Source organism: Hetaerina americana, unplaced genomic scaffold (assembly GCF_022747635.1).
Source record: "Hetaerina americana unplaced genomic scaffold, ioHetAmer1.1.p SCAF_2, whole genome shotgun sequence".
Classification (NCBI taxonomy): Eukaryota; Metazoa; Arthropoda; class Insecta; order Odonata; family Calopterygidae; genus Hetaerina; species Hetaerina americana.
The window spans coordinates 29,199,289-29,222,823 of record NW_027286763.1 but is presented as its reverse complement, the minus strand read 5'-3'; the positions used below and the strand labels follow the sequence as shown (position 1 = coordinate 29,222,823).

At 38.1% G+C, this 23,535-nt stretch overlaps 2 long non-coding RNA genes across 2 annotated transcripts; one reads left to right on the top strand and one right to left on the bottom strand.

The window, feature by feature from the left end:
* Positions 1–1,703: 1,703 nt before the first annotated feature.
* On the top strand, positions 1,704–7,593 carry LOC139687963 (uncharacterized). Its single transcript, XR_011700709.1, has 4 exons — positions 1,704–2,056; positions 3,152–3,278; positions 5,486–5,639; positions 7,292–7,593. It is a non-coding gene; the product is annotated as an uncharacterized lncRNA (long non-coding RNA).
* Positions 7,594–16,143: 8,550 nt separating this feature from the next.
* On the bottom strand, positions 16,144–20,223 carry LOC139687974 (uncharacterized). Its single transcript, XR_011700710.1, has 3 exons — positions 19,871–20,223; positions 18,649–18,775; positions 16,144–16,441 (listed from the first exon to the last, which is right to left on the bottom strand). It is a non-coding gene; the product is annotated as an uncharacterized lncRNA (long non-coding RNA).
* Positions 20,224–23,535: the final 3,312 nt, after the last annotated feature.

The window sequence follows — 23,535 nt, the reverse complement described above, 5'->3', positions numbered from 1 at the left end:
CGTAGTCCATAACATCATTCCAGTACACCAATCCTCGTTCCCTCGGTGTATCCTAAATACGCCATATTGCAGCCCCAGCATTCCAAGTATTAGGGGGCTAATACGAACTACATAGTGGGGTCACTCCGTCAGGCGGAGTTTACTGATGCCACATGTTGAAACTCCGCCTGCTGTTATTACGAGAGAGCGGTCTTGAGTCTCCCCGCGCTCACTTTGTTTACATTAAGGGCCGGAGTTTAATTAGTAAGCGGAAGCTACGTACATATGAAACTCATCGCGTTCATACGTTCAAAAAATGATATTAGCTAATGGCGATTAGCCATTCAATTACTTAACTAAGCTTGATCGAGAGAGTTAACTGAATTTGGCCCAAGGAGAGCTAGGCCACGGCCACTTAGCAGACGGTGAAAATATGGATTTTCCAGTCATACCAGCATTTTCCACGAAGTAACCGATAAAATCTCCTAAACCATTTCATTTATCTCACTACATTGGGCATAATATACTCAGTAATACTCCCTGTGATCACTACCAATTGCTACTACGAAATTAATAACGTAGCATATGACATACGGCCCTAGAAAGATAACTAAACTTAAGTTAGCCCAAGCAGAAAGTCGCCTTTTATAGCGAAAGGAAAACCTTTTGAGAAAATATCGCCAATACTAGGACATTTTTTTTCTCAAAATTTTGCGTGAATCCAAAGCCCTTCTTCCTCTATCTGCAGGCATTCGCTTACCCCATGCTCATTGCCTACTTTAAGATCCATTAGTAGTAGTATTTATGGGAGGTGACTGACAGCTGAGGTCACTTGCGCCATAGGGGATGGGCAGGAAAGGATGAAGGGTGGAGAGAAACCCGGCGTCGGCATTAGCCTACCCTTAACGAAAGGCGCCAAGGGGTCCGCAGCTTAACGTCCCATCCGACGGAAGGCGTACTCACTCAAAGTGCCCTCCACAAAGCACCTCAAGTAGGGATCGAGATACCTCTGAAAAATATTCAATAACGCCGGGATTTGAACCCCTCTGGGTGGGCAGCAAGTGCGATAGCCACCGCACCATCTCGATCCCCGCCTTTTTAGTCTTCTCTTACGCCAGGCAGGGATACTGCGGGAGGTTTCTCAGTCCCCCCTACTCGCATGAGGGTAGGGGATTGAGACCAACCAAAGAGAAGATTGAGTCACCGCGAAAGAGGAATTGAATGTTACCCGACGATATCCCAGTGCACTGCACTGTCCGTCGGATGGGACGCAGTTGACTCATCGCACTTCCGAGGCGGGATTGGCAATGCTGCTTCACCTGTGCCTCAACCCTCCCTCCCCCTCTCCTCTAGCCCTCCTACAAACCTACCCTCCCCGTTATTTACAACTTCCTATACCCTTACGTAATAAACTCAAATAAAAATAAGGAAGCATCCAGGTTCATACTCCCTACTGAGGGATAGTATTTGCCAACACGTTTAACTTACCGAGTTCCTAATGAAATTTTCCTTACAGCAATTTACATCGCCAATTTAATTGAAAATTGCAAATTATTTTCCGTGTCGCAAGAACCTAACATCATCATTATTAGGCTCATTTACTTACATGTGTGTTGTGGCATGTATTTTTATAGTCATGGACTAACAATTTGACCCAAGTCAGGATTCAATGAATGGTCCCACGATACGATTTCTGGAGGGGCACACAATTGCAGTCAGTTCGCTCCAGTAGAAAACCCAGCGAAGATACGCGCAATTCGCACTTTCGGGATTGATATGGGCTAACAATGCCCTCCGTCTCCTTTTCCACCGTCCCAATTCGATTTCACTCTCTCTTGTGCGAAGTCTCCCTCTCAATAAATCCCCCGCCTTCCTCCCAAAGTCCCCCCTCCCTTACATAGTACCTGCCGCCGGGCATTTGGTCTACTCAGTTCGCTTTGAGAGCCGGGGTGAGCCAGACGACCGAAGCGGATGGATTCATCGCTATCCCGGAGTTCGTGAAGCCCACGAGGGCATATCGTCGAAGATCTCTGGAGAAGACTCGGCGGTCGAAATCACGGACAACTCTATATCTCTGGTGAGTGGCGATTTCATACAAGCCTGCGTGCAAAAATGCAATGATATATTAGGATTCTTCATAAACATATCCAATGTATCAATTTTATAATTGCCAGGTTTCGATTATCTAGATCAGAGGGCCACTATCCAAAATTGATGGTTGCATGTTGGTACGTATGAAGTCAGCCGACAAATATTACTTTGAAATGTGCTCTTTCTTGTTGGCATCCGTATATACATACATACACCGAGCAAAGGGTTGAAGTCCAAGGTGAATCCGATCTTCAGCTTGGCGAAATTGTCGTTGGTTATTGTCCTGTTGCTGTATTAATGATGGTCCCGTAATTGTCATCATTGAGGATCGGGATGGTGCGGTGGACTGGCTTCCCACGCAAAGGGTCCTAGTTTGAATCCTAGAGGCGGGAGGTATTTTCAATGGTGTCTCGATCCCTAAGATGAAGGTGCTTTGTGGAGAGCACTGGGAGTGAGTACACCGTCCGACGTTTGGGACGTTAAACTGCGGACCCCTTGGTGCCTTCCGTTAAGAGTGGATTACTGCCGACGTCAGATTTCTCTTAAACCTTCCTTTTTTATTAGCCAACCCTAATGGCACTAATGACCTCTGCTTTCGGCCACCTTCCCTGAAAATACAAATCTGATCGATCCTCGGTAATAATGAGGCCGCGAGAGCTTCACATTCTTGTGTGCACACTCATTGAAATTTCGATTTGCGACGTCCGATTCTTCGTCATTGTAAATTCTCCACAAGTTATGCTTGTGGATCGTACCCTCGCTTGGCATGTGATTCGAAATGGGGAGGAACTGAAGATTCGATCGAGTGTAAGTGAATACAAATTCATCCTAAATTTGTAGTGCATTCCTTCTTACGACTTGTGGCGCCCTAATTAGTATCGAACTCGCCATCCAAGCACGGAGGCTGTCCGCTCAAATCTAGCGTCGGGTTTGCGGGCGACTGGAGTGTATTTCCCAGGAATAACAATTTAAATAAGGAAAACAAAGCATCCGTCCCGGCACGTTAGAGCTGGATGAAATTAGCCCCCAATTCCTTATTTTTTTCAGTCTTAAATACTAATTGAAATGGCTTTCTTTGCAGATATGCTTCAGATGAGGTCACTCCTAGGCTGAAACATGTCAAGCTTCCCTCATCATTTCATCTCAGGCCTATTGCAGGAAAAACACCTGAAAAAATGTCCACCTGCTGCCGAGAGGAGAAAATATGAGTAAATTCTTTTAACTTAAGTTTGCTCTGGCTCTACTGAGACAAATTGCCAAATATTTTCACTCACTTCCCAAGTATTAGAAGTATGATGATGAATTCCTTGTACTTTGTCTCGGCAAGTAGAAAAGGTGTCAAATTTAACACTGCAATAGAGGCGAGAATAAAGATTACTCTGTATTTTCTGCAAAACTTCACATTTGCGACGACTAGTTTCAATTCAAAGCCATAATCCTTGTGTACCTTAAGAGGACGCCTGCGTGTTGTAATTAGGTTTAGCAAATAAAAGTTTTGTGGGAAATAAATCACATTCTCCTTTGATTCAAAATGAATTTCTACGCAATCAAGCCTGATATTTAGTGTATTAAAGGGTTGAGAATGTTAGTTAAGACAGGTGACTGTAGTAATATGAAAGGGATGTTAGGTGGAATGAGGGGAGGTAGAATGTGTAACGGAAGGATTTATTGTGGTGTGTGGTATTCAGGCATTCTTTTTTTGGCAAGGCTGAGAAGTGAAGTGGCTATATTTTTAGTGTCTTACCAATACTAACTAAACTTTTACTTACCCATGAACTAATGTATTATTTAAAAGTTAGTAATATTAGTTAAAAATTTTTTATCTTTTCTAGTGAAATATTTTACCTTATTAAAAAAATCATTTCACAATTAATACTAACTTGTATAATATTGCACCCATTTCTGGTGGTGGCAAGAGATTCTAAGAGACCACTTCTTAAATATTTAGTATATGCCAAATCAAGGGAGTATCATGGATTTGGGCGAAACCATAGAACATACTAAGCTTATGCTGACTAGGATGTTATTTTCATTTTATCCAACAGCATTAATGAACTCATAGGCTGGCTTATATATACCTCTCCTAGTAATAAGCTGAATTTTATGTGAAATTCACTAATCAACAGGGTAATACTGGGGGCCAGTTCCTTTTCTTGTGCCACTTTGTGGTTTCTGAGGAAGATCTGGTACCGGAAAAATCCCACAGCATGGATGAAGGGTAGAGGGTCTCTAGAGGCATCTTTTCTAATCAAATCTGGGCCCCCAGGGCAGTAAACCAACATGCTACCGATTGGACTACCACACCCCCTGTTTAGTTTGTGTGTAATGCATTTTTAAATGAGTTAAGTTAAACCAAATTAAAGTAATTTCAGTAAAATGAGAATTAGCTTTAATTGCTGACCTTAATTTAACAAAAGTATTTTTACCACAGTAAATGCTATGTCAAGAACTTGATCAATTTCTCTAGGAAATAACTAAATCATTACAAATGCTAATGAAAATTTAAATTACCCTAAATAATGTGAAAGTGTCCTGTTAAAGTTGCTCTTTTTTAATCTTTTCTTTGTATTGAAAAATTCTTTCAATAAGAATCACTTTTTGCGAGATGGATTAATTATCAATATGTCAATTTTTGCCTAGTTCCTTGTTATAAAAAGCATTTTGACAAAATGTCACTTGAAAAATTATTTAAACTACTAAAGGCTACCCAACTAAGTAAATTTTGACACCTCGGCATACTTTTGTACTAGTTTTGCAAAAAGACGCAGGTCCTTGCTTTTGATCGTGCAATATTGCAAGAGGATATTGATTTCAATCTCAACAAGAAATAATTATTTATACATTTAATACCAAGGTTTTAGGTCTACATGTTTAATAAACTGGTGTGTTGAACATTGATGTTAATAATGTGTTCTGAACTGCACACTTTGATGGACACTATTTGGTTCGTCCATAAGTCTCTAAGAGGTATTAAAACTTGTGTATCATTCCACTTTTTTCTCCAGGTGACTCTTTTCGAATACTGATCTGTATCCATGTTATACAAAGCTATATTCAACCATACAGGCACTTATTCAAAAAATTTAAATGTTCTTACCATTCCTTCTATGCAATATATATTTGCCATTTGTCTTAATTATAAATAACATCCATATCTTTCATGCAAATAGCAATATTTTCTCATTCAGCTAGAAATCATAACATCCACAGAAGTTATCATAAATCAGCAATTTCATATAAAACCCCAATGGTAATGGCTGTAATAATTTATAACATAATACCAAAGTCATTGAAAATGAGTGATAAATTATGTGGTTTCAATTTGAAACTTGGTAGATTCCTTCATATGAAGTGTTATTTTTCATTGAATAAATTTTTAAATAATAAAAAATTGTTCTACTTATCTTCATTTCAGGGTTTTTCATCCCCATTGGTTGTCTTTTGGTGACGATAGTTTAGCTGGCCTTGCCTTCGTCCTAAGGTCGAAGGTTTTTTCGAAGATTTCTTGTCCAAGATCAAGAAAAGTCAACATGGACGACAAAAATTTCTCCTATGAATGATGTTCTTAGGTAATGGAGACATTCTGCTGTTGATATTAACCAGTGGTTTTCCTCCAGTGATGTCCATTAGTTCTCTTCTGTCAAAGCTGTGACATTTTCTGGGTGTCAGGTGTTCCACCACAAATGTTTAACCTCAACCTTCAATTTCATCCATAGTATCAACTCTCTCCTTTCATTCTGCTTTTAAATCTAAAATGCCGCTACATTAAAAGTATTATTTTCTTAAATTAATCGACAATGGTGCAAAATGACCTTAGCTATTCAATTGTTCCTGGCTCAATCATTAGCTGTTGACCTTAGCTGTTGATGCATCCTTAAAACATAATATATGTATTCAACTAATTAACTTCCTTCCACCTCTCATACCCAGTATTCTCCATTCTATCACACACCTTGAATTTCTATTTCCAGTCAATATGCCCAGCCAAAATTCCCACTCTCTTCAAATTATTCCCAAAAACTTCTCCCCCTCCCCTACCATGCTGAAAAGTTGTTTTAATTTTATTCCCATTTAATTTTTTTTCCATCTCCATATTATTTCATAAGCTTCCAATATTTGCTTATCCACTGGCATTAGCAACTGTTTTCAGTGATGATATAACAACACAATTTGTTTAAATAAGTGCTTCTTTCCTTTGTTAAATGATATTAAGCAGGGCAGATGTAATGATTGATAACTGGCGAGTCATTTCCTTGTTTACCCTCACTGTTTTCACACCTCTCCTGCCTTGGGCTCACCCAGCACACACTACTTTACTTTCATTCTGTCCTTATTCTAACATCCCAATCTTCTTCATTCCTTGGTTCATATTTGGTCACCTTTTTGGAATATGTAGCTCGCATGGGCAAGGGAGGAGGGTGGAAGGTGAGGCTTAAGCAGTGATCGGAGCTTCTATAGAAAAAACTATGAATCCATAAAGTCTTTAAACACATGTTGTGAACTTAATTATTAGCCCAGGTGATTGATTTTCAATTAAATAAACATATTTGATAAAGTAAAATATACCATTGTACCTCATCACCCTTCTCTTGAAAGAAAAGATTCCATTGTTATTTTAACTTAATCTTATAATTTCCAGATTCATATGATGATATTTAAATATATTTTGTAATTTTTGAAATGAGAATGCTTGCACAAACATATTAATGTATTTCAGATTCAAATTACATGGTATTTATGAGTGACGATCTGAAGTTAGTCATTTCAGCAAGCCATATTTAACCTTTATTTTTCACAGATATATTTATTTAAAGGTGTTCTACCCATTAGCTTTAGACAAATGAATGAAATGTTGAAATCGTGTGAAGTAGCAGCAGTTGTTAATCAAATAATTTCCGATAAATTGTCATGGATTCCATGTTTCACTAAAAATACCATTTGTATGAAATTCATTTAGATTTTTACTAAACCTTAATATATCTGATATTTCAATATGGTTATATGTATAGATTTTGAGTGAAAGTTTGTTTCCTTTCATTTTTAAAGGGGAATCAATCTGTCAATCTTAAACCAGTAAATATTTATCCATTTCAAACCCACAAGTGTTTATATTTTTGCTTAAAACGTCCTAAAAGTAGTTTAAAAAAACTACTAACTTAAAACATTCATAATCATGTTTTAATTGTTTTCCCTCGGGTCCTTCCATTGGATGATATGCTAGGTGAGAAGAGGAGCATCCATGGGAATCAAGGTTGAACAGCAAGATTTCTCACTGAAGGAAATAAGGAACAAAGGTGCAAATCTCCTTGCTGGTGCCAAGTTGGACAGTGCATTCTGCATCTAAAGAAATGCACTTCGTGTCAGTCTTAATGAGGCCTCTGAATTGACAGAAACTCCTCCACCGCGAACTTCGTGGATAGTGGCCATGAGGTTATTTTAGCAAACTGTTTTGGTTAAAAAAGGATAATTGGAATACTGATGTAATTTCTAACACATTTATCTCAACAAATGTATTTATGACTAATAAAGGTGAAAGAAACAATGAATGTTGTCCAATTTTTTAATCTCTTTGTGATCGAATGACTAATTTTGCCATATGCCACTTAAGAATTTAAGAGAGATACAAGATTTAATCTAAAGAATAAGATTATTTTTGACGTTAATACTTCATGAAAATGATGAATCTGGATAATCTCCAAAAAATAATGGCAGTCTAAATATATTTACACCCTCTGCCATACATTCAGCAAAGCTGATTATTCAATTCGTTATGAATTAAATCAGAATTATAAGTAAATAAACAAATAAATTGTTATCGAATTGACTCTTTAAAAGCCAAAAAACCGAGAGGCATTATTTTAATTTTCAGCATGAAATAGTTTAGTAGCTCTACTATATGTAGAAAATATGAATTATATGTAGTATATGTAAAATATGAAAATATGCCTTAATCCGTACGTTGGTAGCCTAATATGTTGTGAAATTATTCTAAAGTAATTTTATCTTATTCTTCATAGCAACATTGTGTGCACTCGGAACATATATTTGGTTTTTAAGGTGTCATTCGTAATTACAATAACCATATGAGCTAAAATTGCCAGCACCGGGTCAAAAATTACGTCATGCGCCCAACTGAACAAAGTCCAATAATTAGAGTTAATTGGTCTATCACATGCGAAAAAGCATGGTATCGAATGTTTCCCAAGAACCGGCTCACGCTTCAAAAATGAGTAGCTCCATCGACGGTCAACTGCTCACGAGCCGTCTCGAAGTACCGTGAGGCGAAAGGTGAGGTGCTAAGCTTCCTCGAGAAAATATACGTGGGTTCAAGTCCCGAGTCCTCCCAGCGAAAAATATTCTAAGTCCAGAGCCCCTCGCCAGGCGAGAGAGGCGTCGAGGCAGGCAGATATCTTGGATTCGTCAGATGAGAGAGGCTTGCTGAAGTCGAGTTGATTTTGAGAAAAAAATCGGCTAAGTCCGTAGTTTTGCAAAACATGTAGTAGTTTTGAAGCATCTATTTGCAAGTAAACCGGTGGCCTGGGGGATAAGGGGCGGATTGTGGACGAGACACTATAGAGCGTATTACTTCGATTTACTTTTGCAGCCGAATTTTTTTTTTGCAAAATATTTTCGATTCGCTAATATGCAAAAAAATGTCACCAGAGATTTTGACGGTTGGTTCAGGACGCCGCAGGAGATCAGGAAAACAATTAAATATTGAATATTTTTGTGAAAAGGGCTGCCATTTTTCTGGCGCCCCGCCGCCCGGCTGGAAAAAATGGCAGCCCTCCTCACAATAATATTCAATATTTAATTGTTTTCCTGATCTCCTGCGGCGTCCTGAACCAACCGTCAAAATCTGTGGTGACAATTTACTGAAAATTAGTGAACGAATAATTAATTGACGGATTGGTTGAGGATCTAGCCAACAGATGGCGCATGCCTTCACTAGTTGAAACCTCATTAAATACCAGCACATCCTAATACATCCTTTTCCCACTAGAGGTACATACCAAAGTGTAAAACTTTCGAAATTCAATTTTTACATGGCCATGCAAAATACATTGTGAATTTCGCATAGGGCTGTATGGGATTCGATCAAACTTGGGACACGGTTAACATAAAATATGACGCACCCTTCCTATTACTTCCAGCACATTATGATAGAATGTGTTGGAACTTTATAATGTATTTAAATATTAGCGAGTTAATATTAGATAATGCTCAAATTAAAAATGGGGCGGCAACCCTAATTGGTTGCAATATCTCCTAGTTCATATTCAGTAATTCCTATATTTTTTTATTTCAATGAAGTCAGTTGTGATGTAGAGAAGAGTTATGTTTGATCCAAATAACTTAAATATTAGTTAATAATAGTATTTTCCCGAAAATTCCTCAAGAACTTTATCCCAACGCGGCTTCAATGGTGCAGTCTATGTATGCAAAACTGTTTCCAAAAACTCCCTGGGTTTAGCAAAACCCATGTGCATGATATTTCAGGGTTAATATTACCACATCTCCAATTAAGTTTCTTAGGCTTTCACCAAAATTCAAATTTAGTATATTTAAAAATGTTCACAGAATATTTTGTCTGCACGAATAGTTGAAGGAATAATTTACTCTCTCACACCATGACATGGGAAAATATTACGTTTGCATTCAATTGTACCAAAAAATTATCTTTACCAACTTCTATCCATTGGTCACTTAGTACATCATATTTGTGTTTACCTATCAATCGGATTTATATTAAAAATCTAATAAAAATTCATTTGTTTAGCTGCACAGGCATAAGGAATTCAGATTTTAAAGAATTTCTCAACCGCATATTATTAGCCCACAACCTAGGAAGTACTAAGAATCATGGCGGAGAGGAGAAGGGTTGCTGGAAATAATCAGGTAGGAATGATGGATGCAGACCTTTTTGATTAGCAATGGGGTGCTGAAAATTTTAATCGATGGGAAAAGATGAGGAGAGGAAGGGTTAATAATAGTAGAGGCATATTAGACAGACTGGAATAAGGTGGTAGGCATACATTGTAGAGGGGTCTATTGTAGTGATGGATGTTGGCTATTTCATTAGATGATGCAAGGAAGTTGTCATTGTACTGTTTGGTAGCTGGTTTTTATCATAAATCTACCTTTACCAATAGATTAATTTAATAATTATTATTAGACCCATGTTATAGAGCGGGAAATGTAGCAATCAAATTAAAATAAGGCAAAGGAATTTAAAATAAATTTATAATAAATTAAGTTTGGTTTTTATGGATTTGACATCAAAATAAGGATTACGATTGTATGGTAACTGTTGATCAAAACTGTTTATGAAGGATTGTAGTCTTAATTTTTTTGGGAATTTGTTTGCCAAAACAAAAAATGTGACTCAAAGTATGAGTGAATAATGCTAGACTACTTCAAAATGTAATCAATGCTTTTAATTTCTCACTGCGCCATTTCATTCATGTTCAATTATTGAGTTTGAAGGTCAAGAATTTGGACCTTGAAAAAACTTGAGCGGAATTAAGAGGAGAGAAAAAGCCTTTGGAAGTATTGGAGAACATTCACCTTTATCCTGGGCAACTGTTTATTGGAAGAAATATTTGAATAAAGATCAAATGAAAGTAAGCCATCTACATATACGAGTGATTAAGGTCTATGGGTTTCATGGGTCTTAAAGGACCACTTAGAAGGGCCACTTAATAGATTCTTCACTATTGTTACTTTATTGCAATAAACTCATTGGTTTTTGTTTACAGTTTTTCAATCTTAAATGATATAACACAAAATTACCCTTGCATTTAATCAGCTGAAATTCATATTTTCAACCACAGGCACCTACTTACCTTTCTGTTCATATGGTCTATCAGTTGCAGCTGGTTTCTGGCAGTTAAAAAAATGAATAGCTTCCTGTTAAATATTTTCAAAACATTTCATTTCTCCATAAATAGATATGAAAAGTCTTTATTTACATGCTTCATGTTAAAGATTGGATTACATCAAATAGGGATATATCTATTAATTATAAAAACAAAAGAATAATCAAGCCACATCATGAAAAACTATTAGATACTTGGATGCTAGACACCACTGTGATATAAACCACGAAAAATGACTGATTAACCCAAAGGTCTGTTTGATTAGTGATGGTAGAGTTCGCTCAATACTAAGCTAGATTTCTAGTTAAATTCATACATCAGGGTAGGGGGGTCAGTGCCTTTCCCTGTGACAATTATGGTTTCCCAGGAAAATCTGGTACCCAAAAAAAAAATCTTGGGTGGTGCTGAGGGTGCCTAATAGGCATTACTTCAAATCGAATCCAGGCCTCCTGTCAGCAGCACAGCAGTACTCCTGGACTATCACATCTCCCAATGATATGTTCATTTACTTTCTTCTTAGCAGGGTAAATTTTTGACACTTATCACAAATGTTGGAAGCGATTAGTTTATAAGCTGACTCAATTTCTGTGGACAACACCTTTTATGATGATTAAATAAAAAATTTAGCGTAACAAAGGTACACATTTGAAAATACTACTTCATTCAAAATTCTTCATAGACTGTTATGGACTGATTACATGTGCAATTTGTTCGTTAACCAGATCTCCTTGGCAAACCAGAGCTGGCTTAGAAAATGGAACTAGCCCTATCCTAGCCCTGTTTGGTGAATTTCACCCAAGATACAAAAAATGTTTATTAATTTAAGTAAATCTCTATTATCAAACCAGCCTTGAAGTAGAATTGCATTGCTTTCATTACAAATCAATGAGGCAGTTTCTCACATAGAAAGTAGAAATTATAGTGTGACAGGAAAAACAGTTTTCAACCCCCTACAGGTCCACCCATCTTCATTTCAATTCATTATTGTATATTATCATTTTCGAATATACATTTGAGAATCTCTCCTTGTTTGTATTTGAGACCTATTGGCTTGGACATGGCACTAAGAATAAAATGGAAGTGAAAATTCAAACTGCCAAAACTAAGGAAAACCAGAGAGACCATCACATCATCACTATGGGTCCATGAAGGTCATTGAATTTAATATATACTCTGATTACTTTATCCTTTTTCTAAAAATAACTCACCCTAACCAGCTCCTTTATTCCTTAGAACAATTGCTCATCCTTGAACTCATTGGAGGGTGTGGCGGCTCAACCCTTGAATCATCATTGAGCGCCATTGCGAACGCGCCTTCGCCGGCAAGTGTTTTGACTTCCGGCGTTCGCCACCAGGGTCCGCCGCCAGGGCGCAACCACGCCGCCAGAGCCACTCTCACTCTCACTGGCTCTGGACCGTCACGCGCGCCGCCATCGTGGTCAACCCAAGGACGCTGCTTCCTGGTGAAGGATTCTCTCCTGGCTTCGCCACCGCACGGCCGAATATTTACTGAATAATTACTGTTCAATCGCCTCATCAAGGTTTTAATTTTCTGAGCACAATAAACTTTGTTAATTGTTAGGAGGTGTCATTATTTCCACCACGATACCTCCTTCAGAGAGAAAACATCCTAACCACAATCCCTCAATCTTATCATAAGGTTATTGTGCTTAATAAAAACTTGGTTGCAATTTTCCACAATTAAAACTATTTCGACCATGGTTTCGATACACTGTATTATCATCAGGTCTATACAGTGTATCGAAACCATGGTCGAAATAAAGGTTTAACTATGGAAAATTGCAACAAAGTTTTTATTATGTCTCGATTCCACAACATCACGCCCGACTCTTCACTTTTCGTTATTGTGCTTTTTAAAATAAATTAAAAGACAAAGACAGTACCACATCTGTGTTCTAACTTAAATTTATGCCATGGTTCAAAGAAAACTTCATTTCACAGAGCACATTGGATGACTTGCATCCAACCTTGTTAAAGGGAAATACAAGATTGATCTGGAGAAGTTTTTCTTCAATTGAAATATGCATTTGAGAAAGAAACAAAGAAAACTCAATCAAAATTTTAATATTAAAATGAATTTTTTTTCATTTTATTGAAGAAAAAATAGTCATCTTTAGCTTTAAGACATGCCACTAACTACATATAATACTCACTACAAAGATCTTGAAGTAAAATATCTCCAAATGTTAACAGAAGGGATAAAATATGTAAAGATTTAAAATAGCTTAGGCCACTGCTTGCACTGTGAATTTTGCTCTCTTCTCTATCCCTTCTTCTGCCTCAGCAGACCTCATGTGGTCGAGCACACATCAGAGCACATTCTTTCAGTTGAGAGCACACAAATGGTGACACCAAAGTTATGCTGATGATGAATAGGAGATGTCAACATCAAAAAACAGTTTCTTCTAAAGTGGAGTTTATTCTAGGCTTGGGGTAAGAGTTGAGGTCCATCAAATATTATTTCTAGATAGAAAGTACAAATTTAGAAAAGTACAACAATAGGAGCGGTGGCAGGGAGGAGTTTGTGATTTAAAAAAGTATTATTGAACCACATGAACAGTTTGGGTGTCAAGGAAACTAGGAAAAAATTCAACAAAAAGTTTAGGAAAACTTTTTGTTGAATTTTACGAAACTAGGAAAATTTGGTTAAAAAATCTCATTTGTGGACCTGTGTGGTTGTGGTTATTACTTTCACTTTTTCTGTGCATGGCATCAGAACTGGATGGCAGATGGTTCAATGTATTACTTTCACTTTTTCTGTGCATGGCATCAGAACTGGATGGCAGATGGTTGGATGTATTTGGTAAAGATAAAAAAAAGACTACATTAACTAAGATTTTCGAATGCAGATTGATATGATTGGTATGATTGGAGAGTTTTTCAATTTTTTTCTCTAAATTGTTCAATACCTATATGAAAGTAATTTACCATCAAAACTTTTTAATTTTAGAAAGAACTACATGCTGATTACATTATCAGGAACAACATTTTCAATTACTATGAAATGCAACATTATAAAAATTCATTAAACTTTGATTTACTCACAGTCTATGATTTTTTCATTAAAATTATTTCTACAAAATCTTTCCCGAGATGACAACCAAATACTTAAACAAGTACAATGAAGTACTGCACTTCTCCCAGCTATATTTTGTGTTTGAATCTATATTTGTATTCCAGTAGTAGTAGGCACATTTGCTCACATGTGCTCACATGAACCTGAAGATGGCATAGTAATGTGAAAATACTTCTACATAGTAACAAAATGATGATGGAATGGCACAAACCATGGAGCAAGCTATCACTCAGTTCATACATTTGGGCTGTCAGTGTTCTGGTGGAAAAGAAGCTGCATAACTTGCCCAGATAGGCACACTGGATGTGATATCTCTCAGGCCTGATAGAAATGTCTGCAATATTTTATTTAGAGCCTCCTTGATCAATTGAAGAAAAGCAAACGTAAGGGCTGCGAATTAGTTTCACTTCCATGACAAATATTGGAGGTAGAAGTTTATGAATCTCATTTGTGCTTCAATAAATACCATAGGATATCCATCTGGGAATGGGGATGGGGAGAGGACACCATTGTCGGCAATAATCTATTATAAAGGAAAGACGCCAGGGGGTCACACAATTTAATGCTCCATTTGATGGAAGGACTACCGAATTGTAGTATATGGCACCCAAGTAGGGATCAGAATATCTTAGAAAAGTTATACCATCACTGTAATTCGAACACAGGCCTTCAGCATGCAAAGCTAATACTCTAGCTGCCACACTAACCTGGTCTCCATCTATGAAGTCATGTTATTCGGCTAGAAGCTAAGAATGCAAAACATTTAAAAAATTTGACCTTATGTTACGATTGTTATTAGTAAAATTTTTTACCAGGTCATAATTACATGGCATCAGATTCCAAAGAAACTGCGGGAGATGCCGCAACAGTAACTTTTAACGGAGTCATCCGCTAATGTGCATTTCAATGCAACAGTTTCAGAGCGTAAAAATCAAAGTGAAAACAACATAAGTGTTTAAAGTTGGCTTTAACCTCGTGGACTGTGATGCCTTGCGCACGAATACGAATGCCTGTGACATTGTATGTACGGTATTTCGTCACAACATCTTGTTCCTTTAAAAGCCCCAAAATTTCAGAGTTTAAGAGGACGCCTCGGTAGCTTAAGTGGCTAAAGCACTCGACCGGATATTGAGGGATCTGGGTTCGAATCCCAGTCAAGGCGAATGATTTTTACGCTCTGAAACTGTTGCATTGACATGGCATCAGTTTTACATAACATATATAACTCTACTACGAATAATTATCTTCACTTAGAAGGAATTTTAACTTAAGTAGATGAAAAGTGATAAGAATGAGCAACTTATCTGCCTGGATATTTCTTTGCCAAGTAACCACTCCAAATATTTGATAAACTTATTATATAAATATTCCCAATAGAATGATGTCACAGGGTAGTCTAGAAAACCAAAATTTTACATACTGTGAAGTGGTCCCCAGAATGAAACCCTGGTTGATATATTTGGAGAAATCTGAAATTAAAATAGGAACATTATGTGGTATTCATGAATTGAGAAAAAAAAATATTATTAGACAGAAATGATTTGAATATTCCCATTCACTGGATTCTAGAGTTTCACATGGGCTAGGAGAGTTCATTGCAATCCGTACAATCATAGTAATCTTTTAAAAAAATCCCTCGGGATCAATTACTAAGATGTAAATTGGCAGCGAGAGTTGGTGAAACTCATTCAAGCCCACCTGGAATACGCCGAGCAGCATCCAGTAATTCCATCGACCCACCGGCGCGGCTCAATCTTCCATCACTCTGACATTCACTCCTGGTCCTCCCTCCACAGACACAAACAGAATGCTTCCAGAGAGCCCCACTCACAACCCATTCAAGAGAATGAAGGCTGCCAGGAAAAGAAAAGGCAATGTAGGCAAAAGTGAGATGGAGGAATGCAGGGAATGAAGAGCTGGAAGAGGCAGGCACAGGAAATGCCTGAGAGCAAGGAAGTGCAAAGGGGGACTATGACACCCGCCTGGGACAGTGAGGGGATATGAGGGAGGAGGGTTAGGACGAGAGAGGGGGAGACAGCAATGAAAGAGGGGAAAAACTTGTCCACTCTAGATGACTAAGTCAGTGAGTGCGTTAGAATGGTGAAATGAGTGAAGGAGGAGGGGGGGGGAAAAGTTTGTTCAGGTGGAGGTCCTTTCACATTGACCAATCCAATGGCTTTACATGTAAGAGGGAAAATGAGTGGAGGGGTGAGAGCGATTTTGATGAGCACTGGTGCATTCTACCATGGCAAACGCAGTGGCAGTGTGGTTCAAGCCATGTTGATATATCTTGGTCTTTGACAAGAAAGCTTCGAAAAATACCTTCGACCTTAGGACGAAGGCAAGGCCAGCTAAACTATCGTCACCAAAAGACAACCAATGGGGATGAAAAACCCTGAAATGAAGATAAGTAGAACAATTTTTTATTATTTAAAAATTTATTCAATGAAAAATAACACTTCATATGAAGGAATCTACCAAGTTTCAAATTGAAACCACATAATTTATCACTCATTTTCAATGACTTTGGTATTATGTTATAAATTATTACAGCCATTACCATTGGGGTTTTATATGAAATTGCTGATTTATGATAACTTCTGTGGATGTTATGATTTCTAGCTGAATGAGAAAATATTGCTATTTGCATGAAAGATATGGATGTTATTTATAATTAAGACAAATGGCAAATATATATTGCATAGAAGGAATGGTGAAAACATTTAAATTTTTTGAATAAGTGCCTGTATGGTTGAATATAGCTTTGTATAACATGGATACAGATCAGTATTCGAAAAGAGTCACCTGGAGAAAAAAGTGGAATGATACACAAGTTTTAATACCTCTTAGAGACTTATGGACGAACCAAATAGTGTCCATCAAAGTGTGCAGTTCAGAACACATTATTAACATCAATGTTCAACACACCAGTTTATTAAACATGTAGACGTAAAACCTTGGTATTAAATGTATAAATAATTATTTCTTGTTGAGATTGAAATCAATATCCTCTTGCAATATTGCACGATCAAAAGCAAGGACCTGAGTCTTTTTGCAAAACTAGTACAAAAGTATGCCGAGGTGTCAAAATTTACTTAGTTGGGTAGCCTTTAGTAGTTTAAATAATTTTTCAAGTGACATTTTGTCAAAATGCTTTTTATAACAAGGAACTAGGCAAAAATTGACATATTGATAATTAATCCATCTCGCAAAAAGTGATTCTTATTGAAAGAATTTTTCAATACAAAGAAAAGATTAAAAAAGAGCAACTTTAACAGGACACTTTCACATTATTTAGGGTAATTTAAATTTTCATTAGCATTTGTAATGATTTAGTTATTTCCTAGAGAAATTGATCAAGTTCTTGACATAGCATTTACTGTGGTAAAAATACTTTTGTTAAATTAAGGTCAGCAATTAAAGCTAATTCTCATTTTACTGAAATTACTTTAATTTGGTTTAACTTAACTCATTTAAAAATGCATTACACACAAACTAAACAGGGGGTGTGGTAGTCCAATCGGTAGCATGTTGGTTTACTGCCCTGGGGGCCCAGATTTGATTAGAAAAGATGCCTCTAGAGACCCTCTACCCTTCATCCATGCTGTGGGATTTTTCCGGTACCAGATCTTCCTCAGAAACCACAAAGTGGCACAAGAAAAGGAACTGGCCCCCAGTATTACCCTGTTGATTAGTGAATTTCACATAAAATTCAGCTTATTACTAGGAGAGGTATATATAAGCCAGCCTATGAGTTCATTAATGCTGTTGGATAAAATGAAAATAACATCCTAGTCAGCATAAGCTTAGTATGTTCTATGGTTTCGCCCAAATCCATGATACTCCCTTGATTTGGCATATACTAAATATTTAAGAAGTGGTCTCTTAGAATCTCTTGCCACCACCAGAAATGGGTGCAATATTATACAAGTTAGTATTAATTGTGAAATGATTTTTTTAATAAGGTAAAATATTTCACTAGAAAAGATAAAAAATTTTTAACTAATATTACTAACTTTTAAATAATACATTAGTTCATGGGTAAGTAAAAGTTTAGTTAGTATTGGTAAGACACTAAAAATATAGCCACTTCACTTCTCAGCCTTGCCAAAAAAAGAATGCCTGAATACCACACACCACAATAAATCCTTCCGTTACACATTCTACCTCCCCTCATTCCACCTAACATCCCTTTCATATTACTACAGTCACCTGTCTTAACTAACATTCTCAACCCTTTAATACACTAAATATCAGGCTTGATTGCGTAGAAATTCATTTTGAATCAAAGGAGAATGTGATTTATTTCCCACAAAACTTTTATTTGCTAAACCTAATTACAACACGCAGGCGTCCTCTTAAGGTACACAAGGATTATGGCTTTGAATTGAAACTAGTCGTCGCAAATGTGAAGTTTTGCAGAAAATACAGAGTAATCTTTATTCTCGCCTCTATTGCAGTGTTAAATTTGACACCTTTTCTACTTGCCGAGACAAAGTACAAGGAATTCATCATCATACTTCTAATACTTGGGAAGTGAGTGAAAATATTTGGCAATTTGTCTCAGTAGAGCCAGAGCAAACTTAAGTTAAAAGAATTTACTCATATTTTCTCCTCTCGGCAGCAGGTGGACATTTTTTCAGGTGTTTTTCCTGCAATAGGCCTGAGATGAAATGATGAGGGAAGCTTGACATGTTTCAGCCTAGGAGTGACCTCATCTGAAGCATATCTGCAAAGAAAGCCATTTCAATTAGTATTTAAGACTGAAAAAAATAAGGAATTGGGGGCTAATTTCATCCAGCTCTAACGTGCCGGGACGGATGCTTTGTTTTCCTTATTTAAATTGTTATTCCTGGGAAATACACTCCAGTCGCCCGCAAACCCGACGCTAGATTTGAGCGGACAGCCTCCGTGCTTGGATGGCGAGTTCGATACTAATTAGGGCGCCACAAGTCGTAAGAAGGAATGCACTACAAATTTAGGATGAATTTGTATTCACTTACACTCGATCGAATCTTCAGTTCCTCCCCATTTCGAATCACATGCCAAGCGAGGGTACGATCCACAAGCATAACTTGTGGAGAATTTACAATGACGAAGAATCGGACGTCGCAAATCGAAATTTCAATGAGTGTGCACACAAGAATGTGAAGCTCTCGCGGCCTCATTATTACCGAGGATCGATCAGATTTGTATTTTCAGGGAAGGTGGCCGAAAGCAGAGGTCATTAGTGCCATTAGGGTTGGCTAATAAAAAAGGAAGGTTTAAGAGAAATCTGACGTCGGCAGTAATCCACTCTTAACGGAAGGCACCAAGGGGTCCGCAGTTTAACGTCCCAAACGTCGGACGGTGTACTCACTCCCAGTGCTCTCCACAAAGCACCTTCATCTTAGGGATCGAGACACCATTGAAAATACCTCCCGCCTCTAGGATTCAAACTAGGACCCTTTGCGTGGGAAGCCAGTCCACCGCACCATCCCGATCCTCAATGATGACAATTACGGGACCATCATTAATACAGCAACAGGACAATAACCAACGACAATTTCGCCAAGCTGAAGATCGGATTCACCTTGGACTTCAACCCTTTGCTCGGTGTATGTATGTATATACGGATGCCAACAAGAAAGAGCACATTTCAAAGTAATATTTGTCGGCTGACTTCATACGTACCAACATGCAACCATCAATTTTGGATAGTGGCCCTCTGATCTAGATAATCGAAACCTGGCAATTATAAAATTGATACATTGGATATGTTTATGAAGAATCCTAATATATCATTGCATTTTTGCACGCAGGCTTGTATGAAATCGCCACTCACCAGAGATATAGAGTTGTCCGTGATTTCGACCGCCGAGTCTTCTCCAGAGATCTTCGACGATATGCCCTCGTGGGCTTCACGAACTCCGGGATAGCGATGAATCCATCCGCTTCGGTCGTCTGGCTCACCCCGGCTCTCAAAGCGAACTGAGTAGACCAAATGCCCGGCGGCAGGTACTATGTAAGGGAGGGGGGACTTTGGGAGGAAGGCGGGGGATTTATTGAGAGGGAGACTTCGCACAAGAGAGAGTGAAATCGAATTGGGACGGTGGAAAAGGAGACGGAGGGCATTGTTAGCCCATATCAATCCCGAAAGTGCGAATTGCGCGTATCTTCGCTGGGTTTTCTACTGGAGCGAACTGACTGCAATTGTGTGCCCCTCCAGAAATCGTATCGTGGGACCATTCATTGAATCCTGACTTGGGTCAAATTGTTAGTCCATGACTATAAAAATACATGCCACAACACACATGTAAGTAAATGAGCCTAATAATGATGATGTTAGGTTCTTGCGACACGGAAAATAATTTGCAATTTTCAATTAAATTGGCGATGTAAATTGCTGTAAGGAAAATTTCATTAGGAACTCGGTAAGTTAAACGTGTTGGCAAATACTATCCCTCAGTAGGGAGTATGAACCTGGATGCTTCCTTATTTTTATTTGAGTTTATTACGTAAGGGTATAGGAAGTTGTAAATAACGGGGAGGGTAGGTTTGTAGGAGGGCTAGAGGAGAGGGGGAGGGAGGGTTGAGGCACAGGTGAAGCAGCATTGCCAATCCCGCCTCGGAAGTGCGATGAGTCAACTGCGTCCCATCCGACGGACTCTTCAGTTCAGGATTGACGATTTTCCCGCGGTATCCCTGTCTGTCGTAAGAGAAGACTAAAAAGACGGGGGGCCATACCCGAAAACTAACCGCTAGTAAGGAAGGGATACTTCCAAACAGTCAAATGGATTTACTGTCTTTGTACGGCCATACCATCCGGCCTGCGATCCACATGGGTGTTTACCGCGCCTGGAGACCCGCATGCGAGAGAAGGTGATCCCGGAGGGTGAGAGCTCTGGTTACCAACCCGGTTTTGGAAACCCGATATGGATCATGGAGTAATATTCCTCTTCGGCCCTAGTTCCGTGAAAACGGTTGTCCGAGGCCACTCCCAGTCAATTGGTATTCGTCACGTTAATATATTGTGAAAAAAGAATGGAAGTGGGACATCTTTTTTCCGTAATTCTTTCACTTGGCCCTCCAAAGTCATCGCTTCAAAAACCGAGCATGACGTTTTTGAACATTCCAAAGCGTGATACGAAGAATGGAATGAAAACAATTGTGCTTTGCCCTTTACAACTTCGTGAGGATCCCAGATACTTGCAGCATATTCTAAATGAGGCCGAACCAGCGAAAGATATCGTTTCTCTTTGACCTTTTCATCACAATGATCTAGGACTCTTCTAATAAATCCTAATTTTTTGTTAGCTGCTCCGCATATACCCCGTATGTGTTTCACCCAGGAGAGGTCGTGAGGTATTTAAACACGTTCACGCATTCCATTTCTGTGATTTATGACTACGCACTTGCGACGTGAGATGGAAGGATAGCGGGGATTACTAGAGTAATAGTTATCGAGTAATTGACAGCGGAGGGGACGAGAGCCGTCGAGGCGTTGCCATAATATTGAAAAAAAAGGGAGGAAGGATCGTAGTCAACAAAGTGCAAGCAACGGATAGAATTTTACCCAGTTAAATTAAAATCAGACCCGACGAACTCGGTCATTGCTCAGGTAAAGATATCGCCAAGCAATCATAAGGAGGAAGAAGTCGATAGGGTATACGATCAGTTAGAGGATACATATAATCGCGGATGTTCCTAGAGAGAAGCGTTTTATAGTGATGGGGGATTAGGGTTCAATAGTAGGTGAAGGAAAAATGGTTATGAGGTAGGCTACTATATATTGCGGTTTAGGTAGGTGAAATGACCGCGAGGAGAAAGCAGTTGAATTCTGCATGAGACAGGGGTTAGTCATCGCCAACACTTGGTTCAGACACCCAAAAAGACGTAAGTAAATATGGAAAATGCGGTGTTACTCTGAAAGGTATCAGTCAGATTATATTTTGGTTAGACAAAGAATTCTAAAGAGTGTGATCAATTTGCACAGATTCCCGAGAGCGGATGCGGACTCATCACAATTTAGTTGTTATGCAGTACGGCGACCGATTTAAAAAGAAAAGGAAAGGTAGGCGTGTTAGGATATGGAATTAAGACTCATTGACTGCATTGACAAGAAAGGAATATCAGCAGGCTGAATTTAAGAATTTTGTAATTGAGGAATCAGGTGGAAAAAAAACATCTTACTCTTCGTTACCAAGGTAGGGAACAAATGATGGATGTGTGCGCTTGCCAGGATTAATAATTAATTACTTAAATAGTTGTGACCTTCATAGGGGTCCTGGTGAAAGAATATATCGGCGTTTTCACGGACCTTTTTTGCAGAACGGGGAATGTCATAATTGCTGCTTTTATTTAGTTAGTTTCCTAACTTACCAAAACCTGCTCCTGAGAAATGGCGCATTGATTACGCTATTCCTAAATTTCAATTTCAAAAACAATTTCCTTGCCTCTACTAACAATATGCAACGTGACATCAAAAACGTACAAGGTAGGTCGTTCAATAACTCTTTAGAGAGCCCAAGGGATGGTGCCAAATCTATGAATAGGAAAAGGCATACTTTTAGTAAGACTTATATCTCACTAAGCTGTTGTTAAATTTTCAATTAATTCCATCGAACGATCTTGTTTCCATATTCTACTGAAGCAAAATATTTTGTTTCTTTAGAAAAAAAAACATCGTGCGGCGATTAAACACTTCAATTTAAGAAGCTTAACACCGAAAAATGTCCAAGCCGAGTTGGATGAAACTCGCGGCATGCGCCTGTGTTTGCGACTGTTTACCAGAGGGTAAATGAGTCAAATCGAAGCCCTATGTCCTCATATGATGAGCATCGTTTGGGACGACCAGTGGAAGTGATACCCTCAGAAATGATCGACTCAATCCACCATACGTTTTTGAGTGATCTGCGAATCAAAATTTACAAACCTAAGGAGGCCACAGATATATAAAAGTAGTGTTTTAAATTTTGCATGAAACATTAGGTGTGAAAAAATCTCGGTAAGATGGGTCCCGCATTTTCTCTCAGTGTCTATTTATTTATTTTTTTATTATAGTATTTCAATTTATTTTTTAAAATATATTATTTCAATAGTTATCTCTTTTTTTCTGAGTGCCTCAAAACAATTTATAAAGCCATGCCCCAGAGTCAATTATATTCTATCTATGATAGGAATTCAAATATACAAGTATTCAAATACATTTGTATTTCAATCACCAAACAAAATACCCTAAATCCACCTTTCCTCCCCCCTTTTGATTTCTCCCAGAAACCTTTTCTCTTAGCAATTTTGAATAATTTTCTCTCCTTACCCACCATATCTAGCACTTAATTTGTTTTCCTTTCTGTCCATTTTACCTTTTCCATCCTTCCCCACACCCACATTGCAAGAGCCTACTACGACCCTGCTTCAATGAACAAATTTCCAAGCCGTACAAGACCTTCATATCAATTTATTCACTAGCCTTTTCTTAACATTCTTACTCAAAGTCTCTGTCATCAA